General features: G+C 37.5%; 1 long non-coding RNA gene across 2 annotated transcripts in view; it reads left to right on the top strand.

Moving 5' to 3' along the window:
- The window catches only part of LOC138164098 (uncharacterized), a 30,780-nt gene that overhangs the window by 1,001 nt on the left and 15,456 nt on the right, over positions 1 to 14,323 (top strand). The gene's annotated exons all lie outside the window — the stretch shown is intronic.

Below are 14,323 nucleotides of genomic sequence, written 5' to 3'. Positions count from 1 at the left end.
CACTGCAACTGCTCAGTGAGATACAGGGATAGGGTGATGTAAACTTGTGAGGCTATTTTTGGCAATATGCCTTCTTTGTCTGTTGCCCCTATAAAACATGTAGTCAGTGGCAAGTGAATGGGGAACTTTAGGGTTGAATGCACAAATGCTGTGTTTGACTCAGCTGGCCTCCATTGAGGCTTGAGGGGATTTAGGGGATGCCCAGGTAGTGCCTGTGTCAACAGATCCCATTGAGATGTAGAGGTAGTTGTCTCCCCCCTCCCCCCCTTCTCTCCAGCCCCTGTGAGAAGGGTGATTAGGGAATGCTATAGGAGTTTGTCCTCCCATTATCAACAATTCTCTTCTGAGAAACTAGACTAGAATAAAATAAGATTAACACCTTCTTAGTGTCTTTGCTGTCTGACCACATGAAGAGTGAAACTGTGCTAGCAGCCATCCTGTGTGGTGTGTTTATTTGTCCTACAAATAACTAGGGTGGGGACAATTGGGGCTTTGTCCTAATGTGCCATCATCCCAATGGATATGGACCATTGTCTCCTTGCTTCATGTGACACTATGAGGGGGTTCTGCTCTTTTTCAATCCCACCACTGTGACCCTACCCTGCTTTTTCCATTGTAGTTTTCCAGACAATCTACACTAACCCAGGGGAGTCTGCTGAGTTTACAAACCAAGCACCTTTTATTCCTTTACCTCAACAATTTGTCTTGTTACACTAGAATTGTTAGTTTTGTCTCTGTTCTCCATTATCATTTCTTTTCCTTCCTCTGATCCAATACACCCATCCTTATTCTCCATTAAATCAGCTATGGCGGGGTGAGTAAAGGAAAGACATAAATTACTGTCATTATCAATACTTTCCTCCATCCCATCCCTACTTCTCTCAATGTCTGAATAAGGAGTAATACAAAAATTCCATGATAGATGGTGTCATTGTTTGGTTACCAGAAGTGGTCAGGTTCCACGATCTTCTGTGCCTTAGGAAAAATCAGTTTTTATTCACTCCTAGGTTATGCCTGCAGCCCCTCTCTTGGTGGCTATACTCTGCTACTTTCACAGTCCTCTAGTGGCTGTTTCTGAGTGGGAGTGAATGAATGCATGATGACTACTGCTATCATTCCAGAAAAGTTTTATGTGCCCAGAGGACTAAGAGAAAAGAAAATACAGGCAAAGAGAACTCTAGTTCCTTAAAAGTAATCACCTTGTTTCCATTCAATCCACCTGGCTTCTTGGATTTGTCTCCAGCTGAAGCCTAAGCATTGATTATAACTGAGGGCTTTAGCTTTTTCTCTCAAGGAACCGAAAATTTTCTCTTGCCTCTGTACATAATTCCTAGTTAGACAAGCAGGCTTCAGCGAGGGTGTTCTGATTTCCGTTTTGTATCTAGGGCACAAAAAAGTTTCAACTTACTGAAATCACATGGAAAAATAGTATAGGGTTTGTCAATAGAACCCATGGCTATGTCAGCTTAGGACTTTTTTCTTTTAACTTGGCTTTCTCTCTCTCCATGGTCCCTACTCCAACTTTATTATCTCAGGCTGGGAGGTATGCGAAGGAGCTAAATCAACAAAGTAAGATGATATCAGGAAATATATATATATATATATAATTTTTTATTATGGCCTTAGGTTTTAAACACAGTCAGTCCATGATACCTGTGTCCCACTTTAATAAGACACTAATGCACAGAAAGGCTTTGGCAATATTTTTCAAAGGCCCAAAGTGCTTTGCTATTGATTCTTCCTCAGTGGCATAAAACCTCAGATATGTGGATATAGTATGTTAAATAAGACCCTGCTGATCTCCCACTCTTCGTATCCTGTTGTATTATGGGCTTCTGTGAAGTTTATTCAAATGTATTCCATTTATTCTGATTCAATTAAGAGAAATTAAACTAAAAACAAAACAAAACTTCCTTTTGGGCCTCTTCAGTGCCTGGTGATAGAGCCTATCTTGGTTAATACAGTCACGCACCCTTGCTACTGAGTGCCTCAATTTATGCACTTCTCTAGGGCCATTAATTAATAATGTGAACGCACAGAAAAATAACCAGGCAGAACACTTAGAAATGAAATTATTACCCAGGCACTGACTACATCATTTTTAAGTGGTCAGTCAGGTGAATAAGATGAATAATTGAGTATGCTTTACAAACAGGCAGTGAGGGTGAGCCAACCCACAGGTTTTTCTTCTCCCAAAAGAGTAATGATTTTATATGGGAAGCAGTTTTGCTTTGACTCATCTACTTGCCAAATCTTTTTTAAAATTTTCTTCTGTTGTGTGTAGGGTATGCCAATGATGTCAAACTCAAACAGAAATGAGGCCATAGAGAAGGATCCCAGGGGCTTCACATATTGACCTAGTTTTAAAATATACTGTTTTATAATATTTTATTATTTTGTTAAACATTTCCCAATTATCCTTTCTTTTGGAAGGGGGAAGGCAGGACAATTGGGGTTAAGTGACTTGTCCAAGGTCACATGACTAGTGTTAAGTGTCTGTGGCCATATTTGAACTCAGGTCCTCCTGACTCCAGGGGCAGTGCTCTGTTCACTGTGCTACCTAGCAGCCCCCCAATTATACTTTAATCTGGTCTGGGTTATACTTGACAGTGTCATTGGATGAATGTTACATATAAGCTTGTTCTTAACATCTCTGGTGTATGCCATGGACCCCATAGCTTATGCATCACCATTTTTACTCTTGTAAATTTCATTTCTTGGAGTCATTTGCCCATAAGTTCCTGTGACACTTATGTGGGTAAAGAAAACAGTAGATAAGAATAATATAGCATGGGATTAGATAATGTGGAAATCACTTCTATGCATTTAAAAACAATGTTCTGAGGAATTGCCCATGGGATTTATCAGATTGCAAAACAGGTCCAAGATGAACAAAGAGTTAAGAACTTTTGCTCTAGGGGAGCAAATGAAATATTGCTTAAAATACTAAGATATGAAATCTTTTGCCTGTGCCTAGCTCATGAGTCCCTCCTTATTTAGGTACCACTGTCTAAGTAATGTGCTCCCTGCATTCCTAGAACCAAAGATTTGCCATATTGCATACACATAATTTATTGTCCATATAATAAAGTGAAAAAATAGACCTAATACTTCCATATAGAAATATTGACCTCCAACCATTGCTTACCCATCCTTCTGGCCATCCCATGTTCCAACCCTAGATCCTCAGGGAGAGTTGGTGAGAAGATTGAACATGTGCATTGATAGCTTATGGAAAAAGGACAGGAATCTAGGTGTTCACTTCTTTTTTGTTGTATTTTGAAGGCAGGGCAATTAGGGTTAAGTGACTTGCCCAAGGTCACACAGCTAGTAAGTGTTAAGTGTCTGGGGCTGGATTTGAACTCAGGTCCTCCTTACTCCAGGGTCAGTGCTCTATTCACTGCACCACCTAAAGACTCCTAGGTGTTCACTTCTTGCCTCAGAATCATGTACTGGCAGCAAGAGAGAGTGAGGAAGACAATGAGTGTAATCAGCTTTCCCAGTTAACTGGATTTATAAGACTTGGCAGTCACAGCAACCGTGGTGTGTACCTTCTCTCTCTCTGTCTCTGTCTCTGTCTTTAGCTCTCTCTCAATTTTCTATTTACATCAGTTCAAATTAATTCAGAGGCCCCCTCTGCCATCTTTACTCTTGAGAAACCCTCTGTAGGCATATAACTGCTTCTTCCCACCCCCATTCAACCCTAGAAGGAGGGAGGATAGGACAGGAGTCCTAGATAAGGGGATCTGAGTCCGGTACACCTGTCTGCCCACCCCATCCATTCTCAGAACTGATGTGAGCTGGGCTATTTTATACATTCCTTGTGCAAGAAGGAATAGACTGACCTGGAAGCCCTATTACCTCGAGGTATACTGCTCTGAATGAACAGAACCAATCCAGATGAAGCTTTCTCCTCATTTCTGCCCCCCTGCCCACCCCTGCCCTTGCCAACTGTTTTAGAGTCTATATAGAGTTTATCGCCTCATCCCTGAGAATGAACAAACAGAATTTGTCCTTTATGTAGAATATGTATTGGTTCATAACTCCTCCCCTTCCCCATGTAACCCCCATCCCATTCTTCCCATAAAAAAGGCTTTCTTCTAGCCTTAAAATACCCCATGTCCTCTGTGGGCTTCTAGTCTCTGTCTTTATGTCTCTCCTGTTTGTGTCTTTCCCTATATCTGCCTGTCCAGGAGGACAGGGTAGGCTCATTTGGAGGTCTCTGTGCCTCTGTCTCTGTCTCTCTCTCTCTCTCTATCTGTCTTTCTGTCTCTCTCTCTGTCTGTCTCTGTCTCTCTCTCTCTGTCTCTCTGTCTCTGTCTCTCTCTCTCTCTGTCTCTCTCTCCTGAAAGCATCTGGAATAACTTCAAAGCCCAAAGACACTCAGGAGGACAGTGAGAATGAAGAAAGAATATTTCTTCTCTCCCTTCTCATCAACTCCAAACTGACTCTCATGGAGAGCATTGATCTCCACCAAGGAGAAGAGTCCCATACTAAAAAATGGGTGTTGTGACTTCAGTTACATTCCTCCTCTGAGCCAAAACTATTTTCAGCCCCTTGCAAGGATCAGCTGGGGCAAATCCAAAACCTGTAACTAAGCAGTATAAAAAAAGTATCAACATATTAAAACAAGGATAATTTTCCTTATGCCCTAGTCAACCAATCCATATGCCATTGAAACTAAAGTAAATAAATACACAGTAACAGAACATGCAGTAGATATGACGCTATACAGAGTATCACCTGGGAGTATGCTACAAAGACAACATGCATAATTACATATAGGACATAAAACATGCATATTTTGGAAATATTTCTCTTTACATCTGGGATGTGTTTTCCTTGGTCACTGAGGCCACTCCTGACTTGCGTTTCTCCCAAATGTGCTGAGTTCTGGAAAAGTAGATTCAAATGGTAAGTTCAAGAGGGCACAGACCCATTAGTTTTTGTATTGAATTATCAATTTAATTTTAAAATATTTGCAAGCTATTGGAGAGAGGAGAATTTTTTTCTACCACATTCATTAATGTAAACATTTTTTTTCCTTGAGGGAAAAATAATATGAAGTAAAGAATTGTTAGGAGGACCAGTATGTACAAAAATATTTATAGCAGCTCTTTTTGTGACGGCAAAGAATTGGAAATCAAGGGGATGCCTATCAATTGGCAAATTACTGAACAAGTTTTGGTATATGAATGTAATGGAATACCGTTGTGCTATAAGAAAGGAGGAACAGACAGACTTCATAATAACTTGGAGAGACTTTTATAATCTGATACTAAGTGAGGGAAGCAGAACTAGGAGAATGTTGTACACAATTACAGACACATTGTATCTGCAATGACTGACATTAATAGACTGGACTTCCCTCAACAATGCAAGTTTATAAGACAACTCCAAAGGCCTCATGATAGAAAAGGTTATCTACATACAGAGAAAGAATTACGGAGTCTGAATGCTGATGGAAGCAAATTACTTGCTCTCTTTTTCTTTTGTTTTGTTTCTTCATCCTCATCCTTCAATTCATTGGTGATAATTCTTCTTTACAATTTGGCTAATGTTTAATGTAAAGGTATATATAGAACCTATATCAGATTGCATGGTGCCATGGCAGCGGGAGAGTGTGGGGGAGAAAATTTGGAATTCAAAAATTTGTGGAACTGAATATTGTGAACTGATAGTAAATAAATAAATAAATAACAATTGTGTATCACTCCACCCCCTGCAAGCCTCTTTGTCAAACAGCATAATAATCAGCTCCAAATGAAATCAACTTTTCTTTCCCTCCCTCATCAGACAAATCAGTTTTATGGTCTATTTTTCTATACTACTATCTTTTAAGTCTTTTACATTCTACTGCCTCCAGGAAACAAACACAGACTTAATAGAGCTAGGGGAAGTGTGGAGCAGTAAGATGCAGGCATGGTGAGTTGAATTGCTGATACTTTTCTCTAACAGCTTGAAAATTCAATAGGCTTTCCTGCTATTAATCTATCCCTTTTCTCCTCTATCCTTCATGCTACTGCCCACATTGTCATCCTAATGCACTGTTTTTATCACATTATTATGCTACAGATATACATTCAGAATGCGGAATGATATAGGAAACCCCCCAATTTTTCCTCGTCTCTCCTTGTCAAATGGATATACTAGTTGAGTTGGTCCTTGGTCTGAGATTAAAAATGGCCTAGCACTGCTATTTCCTAAATTAATTTTTCACATTTATCATTCTACCAGGATGGGCTACTAGAGGTTCCTTCCTGCATATGTCATTTATTAATGATGAGTTTTGTGTTTTAGCCCCTACCTTTATATCCATCAAATATTCAGCTGTCAAAAATTTTCAATGATTTCAAAATGCTTTTAGTGTTTTGTATAGCTTATTAAAAATACTTTTCTGAAGTTTGAAATCAAATATCTTCTTTGAAAAAAGGTGGAGTTTAATAAATGTGATGGAAAGGAAGCTCATGAAGAATATGTGAATATATTTTTCTAAAGAGAATATAAACAAGAAATTGGCTATGGATATCATTTGTTATTATTATTATTATTGCTTTTTGGAGGGCAATTGGGGTTATATGACTTGCCCGAGGTCACAAAGCTAGTTTTTGTGTTAAGTGTCTGAGGCCGGATTTGAACTCAGGTCTTCCTGACTCCAGGGCTGGTGCTCCACTCACTGCGCCACCTAGCCGCACCCAATTATTATTTTTTAATGTCAGGTAACATCACCATCTAAGTAGTATTGCTTGATGGAACCCTAAGAAAATATCATTTAATGTATATCTCTTAGTACTTTGTTTAAATCTCTGCTTTACACCTATACTCTAATTTGCTTTATATTTAGATTGCTTTATATTAATGCTTTATATTCCTTGCTTGATTATAAGTTTTATAAGGAAATAATTAAGGCTTATTTCATATTTGTATTTTCTCCAGTGACTAGCATAATTACTTGTGGTTGCTGCTGCTGCTGCTATTTCTACTACTACTACTACCATCAGTAATATCACTAACATTATTTTTTATATATGACATATACTTACAACACATATTTTATATTAGGATAATTTGTTTATGGTTGATACTAATCTAGAACCAATTTATTCTTCCTAGATTATTCAATATCCACATGGAACACTATTCTCTATTTAGAACACTTTACCAACATAGTAATGCCAAGAACAAGTAATATAAATCATATTTTCAGAGACAATTGAAACTAATTCAGATGCTGCTTAACTTAAAAGTCATTGTCATCGATGCTAAATAGAACTAAGTATGACTCTTCTAAATTCACCTAATGTACATGAAAGACCTTAACATATAAAGGTCTTCCCAAGAAAACATATTAAACAGTTCCTTCATCTCATCTTCTTCCAATGATATCAAGACATCATTTAGACCAGATGAATGTAAAATCCTCAATGCATTAAACAAAAGACCTAAGATTTCAGGTTTCACCATAGAGGTTATAGTGGAATAAACCATATAGGTGATTGTAATGGGAATGCAAATTTGGAAGATCTTCCCTGCCCCTAGGCTAAAGTGCACCAGAAGCCTGGGGAGGGAGGCTTGTTTTTCAGTAGATACTTTTTGATTAGCCAGTGGGTCAATAAGGTTGTTACATTCTCTGAGCCAGGAGAAGGCTATATAAGCCCTGATGTGTAGCTTTGTTTTGGGACTCACTTTGAGAAGTGTTCTGTGATTTGATCTGAATTCTGGGAAGCCGTTGTTGTTGAGAGTCCCCCGGCTTTGAAAAACCCAGAATGTGGAAACCCAGATGTTGACTGGGTATGGATGTAATGGTTGGACAGTTTGGAAATCTGTCTACTTGATGTTTCTGTCTTGATAATTATGCCTGTATACTTTGAGGTTCAGGGTGCTGACCTTTTCTCCTGAACAAGTAAGCTTGTTAACCCATTTTGAGTTGCTTTCCTTTAACAAAGCAGATCCAAGAACCTGTATGGGCAGCAAACCCTGAGGACTCCAGGGTGCTTGCTGCTACAGTGATACTAATAAATGCTTTGTTCTTCAGACAAAATGTATGGATCATAAAAGTATTGAAACTTACTAATCAAAGTTGAATGGAAAAAAACACATTTAAAGCAATTAACATCTATCCAATAAGAATCTCAATGTACACTTTCAGAACTCTAAAATGAACCCTAACATATTTGAAAAGTTTCCTAACAAAAATCTATAAGATATTAATTAACAGGATCCATTACCTTAAGGCAACTATAGAAAGATGATCATTTCCTTTCCTAAAAGGATTGATAGACATTTTTAGAGTGCATAATAAACATTTCAAAGGCCTACATTTTTTGTGACAAGCAGACATAAATTCACTGAACAATAGCAAAGGTTGACAATAGGTAGGAGCTATTAATTTTATAAAATGTAAATGAAAGTGATCTACCTCCAGAGGGAAACTATGAAACATCTAGGATTCAATACTAGACTATGGGTGACATCTGCATGCACTCAGCCACCCATATGTCAACAAAGAAGTGTCAAGCAGTGATTATAAGTTGTGCATATTTGTTTCTGGGAATGGAGGGGTTTATTGTTACAGTCCAATACCATATTATTTCCACCAGAAACTACAGAAGAATTATCTTCAAAAAGCCCAAATTTTGTAATCAGTGTAGAAAATGTAAGAAAATGATAGAAATTGTGTGATACATCACTGTTGGCTCTAAAAGAATTAGCACTTACCAAATACCTAACCAATGACCTGTTTAATAGAATTATACATCAGAAGCTCACTAACCTTCATGGGCTGACAGTTGCCAAATCCCCTTTCTACAAATACAGACCTCAAAATATCTGGGGAATTTGACCAGTAATGTATAATGAAGCCAGATCATTATCATAGAATGAACTGCTGCCTACAATTTCCTGGACATAATTACATTATATAAAACTTCAGAACAAAGTTTGTAATAAGTATCACTACACCAAACATAAATAATTGCTCTTTCTATATATGAACATAAACAGGAGAGAGGGAGGTATGGAAGGAGGGAGAGGAGACAGAAAAAGAGAGAGAGAGAGACAGACAGACAGAGAGAGACAGAGACAGAAAGAGAGAGAGAGACAGAGAGACAGAGACAGAGAGATACAGAGACAGAGATAGAGAGAAGACAGAGAGAGACAGACAGACAGATATATCATCTCTGTTGCCTTATATGGCATTCAAGTTACATAACAAGGATACTTGCAATGATCCCGTAGACACAGAATTTACATTTTAATACTTTTATCTAGCTTTGAAAAAAGCAGTTATTTTATCTACTTGTATAATAATCTATAAAACATTAAATATAAAAGAATAATGAGTGAGAGACATTTACCCCTGGGACTGTGTTATTGTTTCCATCTGAACTTCATTTTAAAAAAGAGAGGAATGAGAAAGCAATAATAATAAAATCTTTCAAAATATAGGTGCCTAGGTGAGGAAATCCAAACTGTGTGGGAACAGGAAGAAGTACAATTCATACTTATTGTTTTATCTATTAATAGAAGTTCCATCAAAATTTTTTCAGAGAATCTGCAGAAGATGAGCTTATAACCTAATACTTTTTATTCACATTATTTTACTCACCAATCCAATAGTCAACAGAACATTGAACATTTAAAAAATAATAAGATAGTAACTTGTCTTAAAATCAATCCTATCTAAACTCCAACAAAATCAAGTAGCTAGAGGTACATCTAGGTGGCCTAGTGGATAAAGTGATGGATCTGGAGTCAGGAAGATCTGAGTTTAAATCCAGCCTCAGGCACTTACTAGCTGAGCAGCTGTGGGCAAGTCACTTAGTCATGTTTTCCTTAGTCTCCTTTTCTATAAAAATGAACTAGAGAATGAAATGTCAAACCACTGCAGCATCTTTGACAAAAAAACCCCAAATGAGGTCTCAAAGAATTGAATATGACTGAACAACAGTAAGTGACTTGAATTAAATATCAGAAGCTTATCATCCTTTACAAAGGGATAACAAATATTAGTACTGTAGTATGCATATCCCATAAATTACCTTAAGAATTCAACACAGGTATGTGGTTCTGTACAAGAAAAAGCACACAAGAAAGGAATTCAGAAATAATATTGATACATAAAAGCATAAATCAGAAAAAATGTTTTAATAGATGACAAAAAAGCAAATTTCTATAATTTCCCATCTGTATAGAAGGAGAAAAGCTTTTGTAAGATGAAGACCTAACAGAAGAAATGAAAACCAAGAGCCAGGCAAGGCAAGAGACATGCCACCTCTCATCTGATCCACTTATTAGTGTTGCCTGAAGATACTTTCACTGAGTATATAGATAATGAGCTTATACCTCCATGTTCCTTGTCTGGCTAACAGATGGTTTACTTTTACTAAAAAGTAGTCATTGTATTTACCCAAGCAGTAGTCCACAAAACCTTAAATGAGATAGAATAATAGAAGGAAAGTGACTTTCCTTAAACCAAATTTCTCTTCTTTGGCTGCAACTCCCCTATGTATGTTATTTTCTTCATTAAATGTTAGTACTTTGAGCACAAGAACCGTCTTAGCTTTTTAAATTGTATCCCCAAATACTTAGTAATTTGGCATATGGTAATAACATTTAATCAGGGCAGCAAGGCGGCATAGTAGATAGAGTGTCAGGTCTGAAGTCAGGAAGATTCATCTTCCTAAGTTCAAATTTGACCTTGCTGACTGTGTGACCTGGGGAAAGTCATTTAACACTATTTTCCTCAATTTCCTCATCTGTAAAATGAACTGGAGAAGAAAATGCCAAACTATTCCAATATCCTTTCCAAGAAAACCCCAAATGTGGTTATGAAGAGTTGAACATGATCGAAAAACAACCAGCCAGCATTTAGTTAGTGATTTTTGATTTAGTCATTTATTTTGGATCACCGAGCTGAAGGGGATTTCAGATATTTTCTAATCCAGTGGTGTCAAACTCAAATAAAAATGAGAGACACTTAACCATAGAAAAGGATGCCTGTGGGAAGCACATTGACTTAGAAAACCACATATTAGCATCATCTATATTTTATTGTATTTTTAATTTTGTCGATTATTTCCCTATTATATTTTGATACAACACTTTGGAGTATTGCAGGGCACATATTTGCTACAAGTTCTAGTCCACCCACACTGATAAATTAGCTCATACAACAGATAAGTAAAAGACCCAAATTCATACCTGGGGTCTTTTGACATCAAATTTAGTACTCTATCAATTTCAAGGTCCTACATAAGACCCCCGAAAATATCTGAATTCTTTCACGTTCCCCATAAGCCTTTTCTTCTCCGGGATAAACAGCCCTTCTTCCTTTAACTCAACTTTCATATGGTATAGCTCTGAATTACCTCTCTCATCCTTGTGGACATGTTTTTCAGCATCCCTATAAAAATGTAGTACCTGATCTTTAATATAGTATTGTTAGCAGCCTTCTCTACCTTTTCTGTTAGGCTATTGACCACTTCTATAGAACTTCTGTGAGTGAGAATGTATAGTGGGTGAGGTTGTACTGAACTGGGAACAGAAACACATCTCCTGAAAATTGCTAATTATTTCTAAAAAGGTATCCTAGAAGAGATGGGCACTCAGGTGGGCTTTGAGGAAGAAAACTGCCCTACTCTGAATGAAAAGGCGTAGTTACTATTACCATGTTTCCCCGATAATAAGACACTGTCTTATTAATTTTTTTGGACAGAAAAACACCAGAGGGCTTATTTTCAGGGGAGGGCTTATTTTAATGAACATTGACATCAATTTTAATAAACAGGTAAATGTGAACAAAAAAATGTACCTTTATTCAATAAGCAAATCACTGGGGAAGAACAGGATGACGCGCTCACTGCTGCAGCTCTGATTGGATGCAGCTCGGAGTGCAGCGTGCGTTTCACCGGGGGAGGGGGGGGACGGTGCATACAGAGGGTACCGTAATGTAGCGTGTAGTGCAGGGGATCACCTTCACTACAGTAGCAATCTCAATAGGGCTTATTTTTGGGGGAGGGCTTATTTTAGAGGAATCTTACACAGTAAGGGGAGGGCTTATTTTCGGGATAGGTCTTATTATCGGGGAAACATGGTATTATTCATCCTTTTCAAAGAGTACCAATTACATCATGATGTTGGGGTAAAACAGTGGAAGTTGGGTGATGTCTTGACTTGCCTCTGGATTGGAATTAAGTGAGATAGAGCTACAGAACATTATCAGCCTAGATATCTATCTAGAGTCATTGAAGTCCAGGAGCAGAACAAAAGTCAAGATGACTGGCGATGGTCCAGGATGCAATGGATGACCTTGGCATGTTTGACATTTGACCAAGCTATAAGGGCTCTACAGCACCTACTTCAACCTCTTTCATGGTGGTTGGAACAAATTGTTTTCATCTGGGACATAGTAGCAAAGACACAGGAGCTGTCTTTCCCTGTATCATCGTGTTTCTACTGCTTTGCCTTTAATCTATGATGCTAATCCATTCTTGCTGCTCTTTGACAAGCCTCATGATATTCCTATATCTCACTTTGCACAAACAATAAAATGTTAAAAGTACACAAAAATATGACTCCCCATTTCCATAATGTGATAAGTTACATTGGGCGATTTTCTCCAACATTCTCTGCTGAAGCTTTGTTAGCTGTTTTATAGACATCTTTAGTGGGTCTTACAGCTGCTACTTTGATGATGCAAAATATAAAAGCAGGAAAGCATGACTCACATGAAACCATTTAAATGCAATAGAATAAAACAGGTGACTGATTTCTTTTCTTACCTGACATTTAACCTGCACATTTTGAATAAAAGGAAATTTTGATTGTTTGTTTGTTGGTTTTTTGTTTCTTTGATTTATCTCATTTTTTGTTACTCTCTTAGTGTTTTAGAGTGCTAATAATAACAACTCAACCTTTCATAGTGTCTTGAAGTTTTCAAAGGCTTTCCTCACAACAATCCTGGGATGCAGATACTGCAAAGTATCATTAGCCCCATTGAATAGCCCAGGGACACCAACTTTGTCAATGTCATAGGGGATTCAAACCCAGGCCTTTTGATTCCAAAGCCCGTGATGTCTTTGTTTGTCTTTTTGTTTTCTGAACTTGAAAAACAACAACAAATAAGAACATTACTATGGAAAAAAAAAAGGAAAAGTGAATGATTGTGTTTGAACCTATGAATTTCTATTATACACAGCTTTTTAGCTGTATATAATAAATTCCACATATTAAATTCAAAGCTGTCCTACTTATGTTTCCTTTTGAACTTCTGTTTTCTATGCATTTTTCCAAAGGCTTCACTGATGTTATCATTTTTTTCTTTTTACATGACTATCACTTGCCCTCAATTTTCTCCTTTCTAAAGGGAGGAAAAATAAGCATTGCTGTTGTTCAGTAGTTTCAATGTCTGGCTCTTTGTGAGTAAGGTAAATGGGGTTTCAGATGTGGGACCTTCTAGGTCTTTGGGTATGGCCTTTTGATCGCGTCCAAGTTTTTCAGAACAAATACTTTTGTTAAGGGGATTTGTTCTGTGAAATTTGCATTCAGTCGAAGGTCTGTACTTGAGGACCTAGAAGGACACATATGGCCTCAAAGTCGCAGGTTCCCCACCTCTGAGTGATTTGTCCATGATCACATAGCTAGAAACTATCTGGGGCCAATTGTGAACCTAGGTCTTCTCGACTCTAGGCCTAGTGTTCTATCCATTGGTCCATCCAGCTCTCCCAACTCTGTGTGATGTTACTGAAATGGAGATGTCTTATCTCTATTTTCATATTCATTTACATTTTAATCCAAAATTATGTTACACTTTGCCTTGATTTTAATATTTTTACCGTACAGTCAAATTAAGTCTTTCTCAAAAATTCTTAGAACTCTACCTGTCTTTGTGGAAATGTATATGCAAAAAAGATAAACTGGTTATATGTTGAAACCCAGAATTAACTAGTGGTCAGCCTGGATATGTCCCCTATTTTGATCCTCTCAATTGCCAGAGGAACTTAGGAAAGTACCCATAATGTACAGTGGACACCTTATACAGCACCTGTGGAAGGACATAGACAGGACTTGCATAAGTTAGGTAGGTATGGATGAGCTACAGTTGTTGGAGAGAACATCCTTACTCATGAGATGAAGATCCATTTGAGTCTAGTATCTAAGTTATCACCTCCCTAATTTTGGACACTAACATCTCAACCTAAATTTGCATTGGCTTTTTTACTTGCTACATCATCTTTCATTTATGTTGATCTTATAGTCAATTAAAGCTGTCACAGAAATTTTTTCACAGAAATATATGACTAATTCTGCCTTTCTCATCTTG

Source organism: Petaurus breviceps, unplaced genomic scaffold (genome assembly GCF_028583685.1).
Source record: "Petaurus breviceps papuanus isolate PSGF00001 unplaced genomic scaffold, PetGlider_PUasm1.0 189, whole genome shotgun sequence".
Lineage (NCBI taxonomy): Eukaryota > Metazoa > Chordata > Mammalia > Diprotodontia > Petauridae > Petaurus > Petaurus breviceps.
This window is presented reverse-complemented; position numbering and strand designations above follow the sequence as displayed.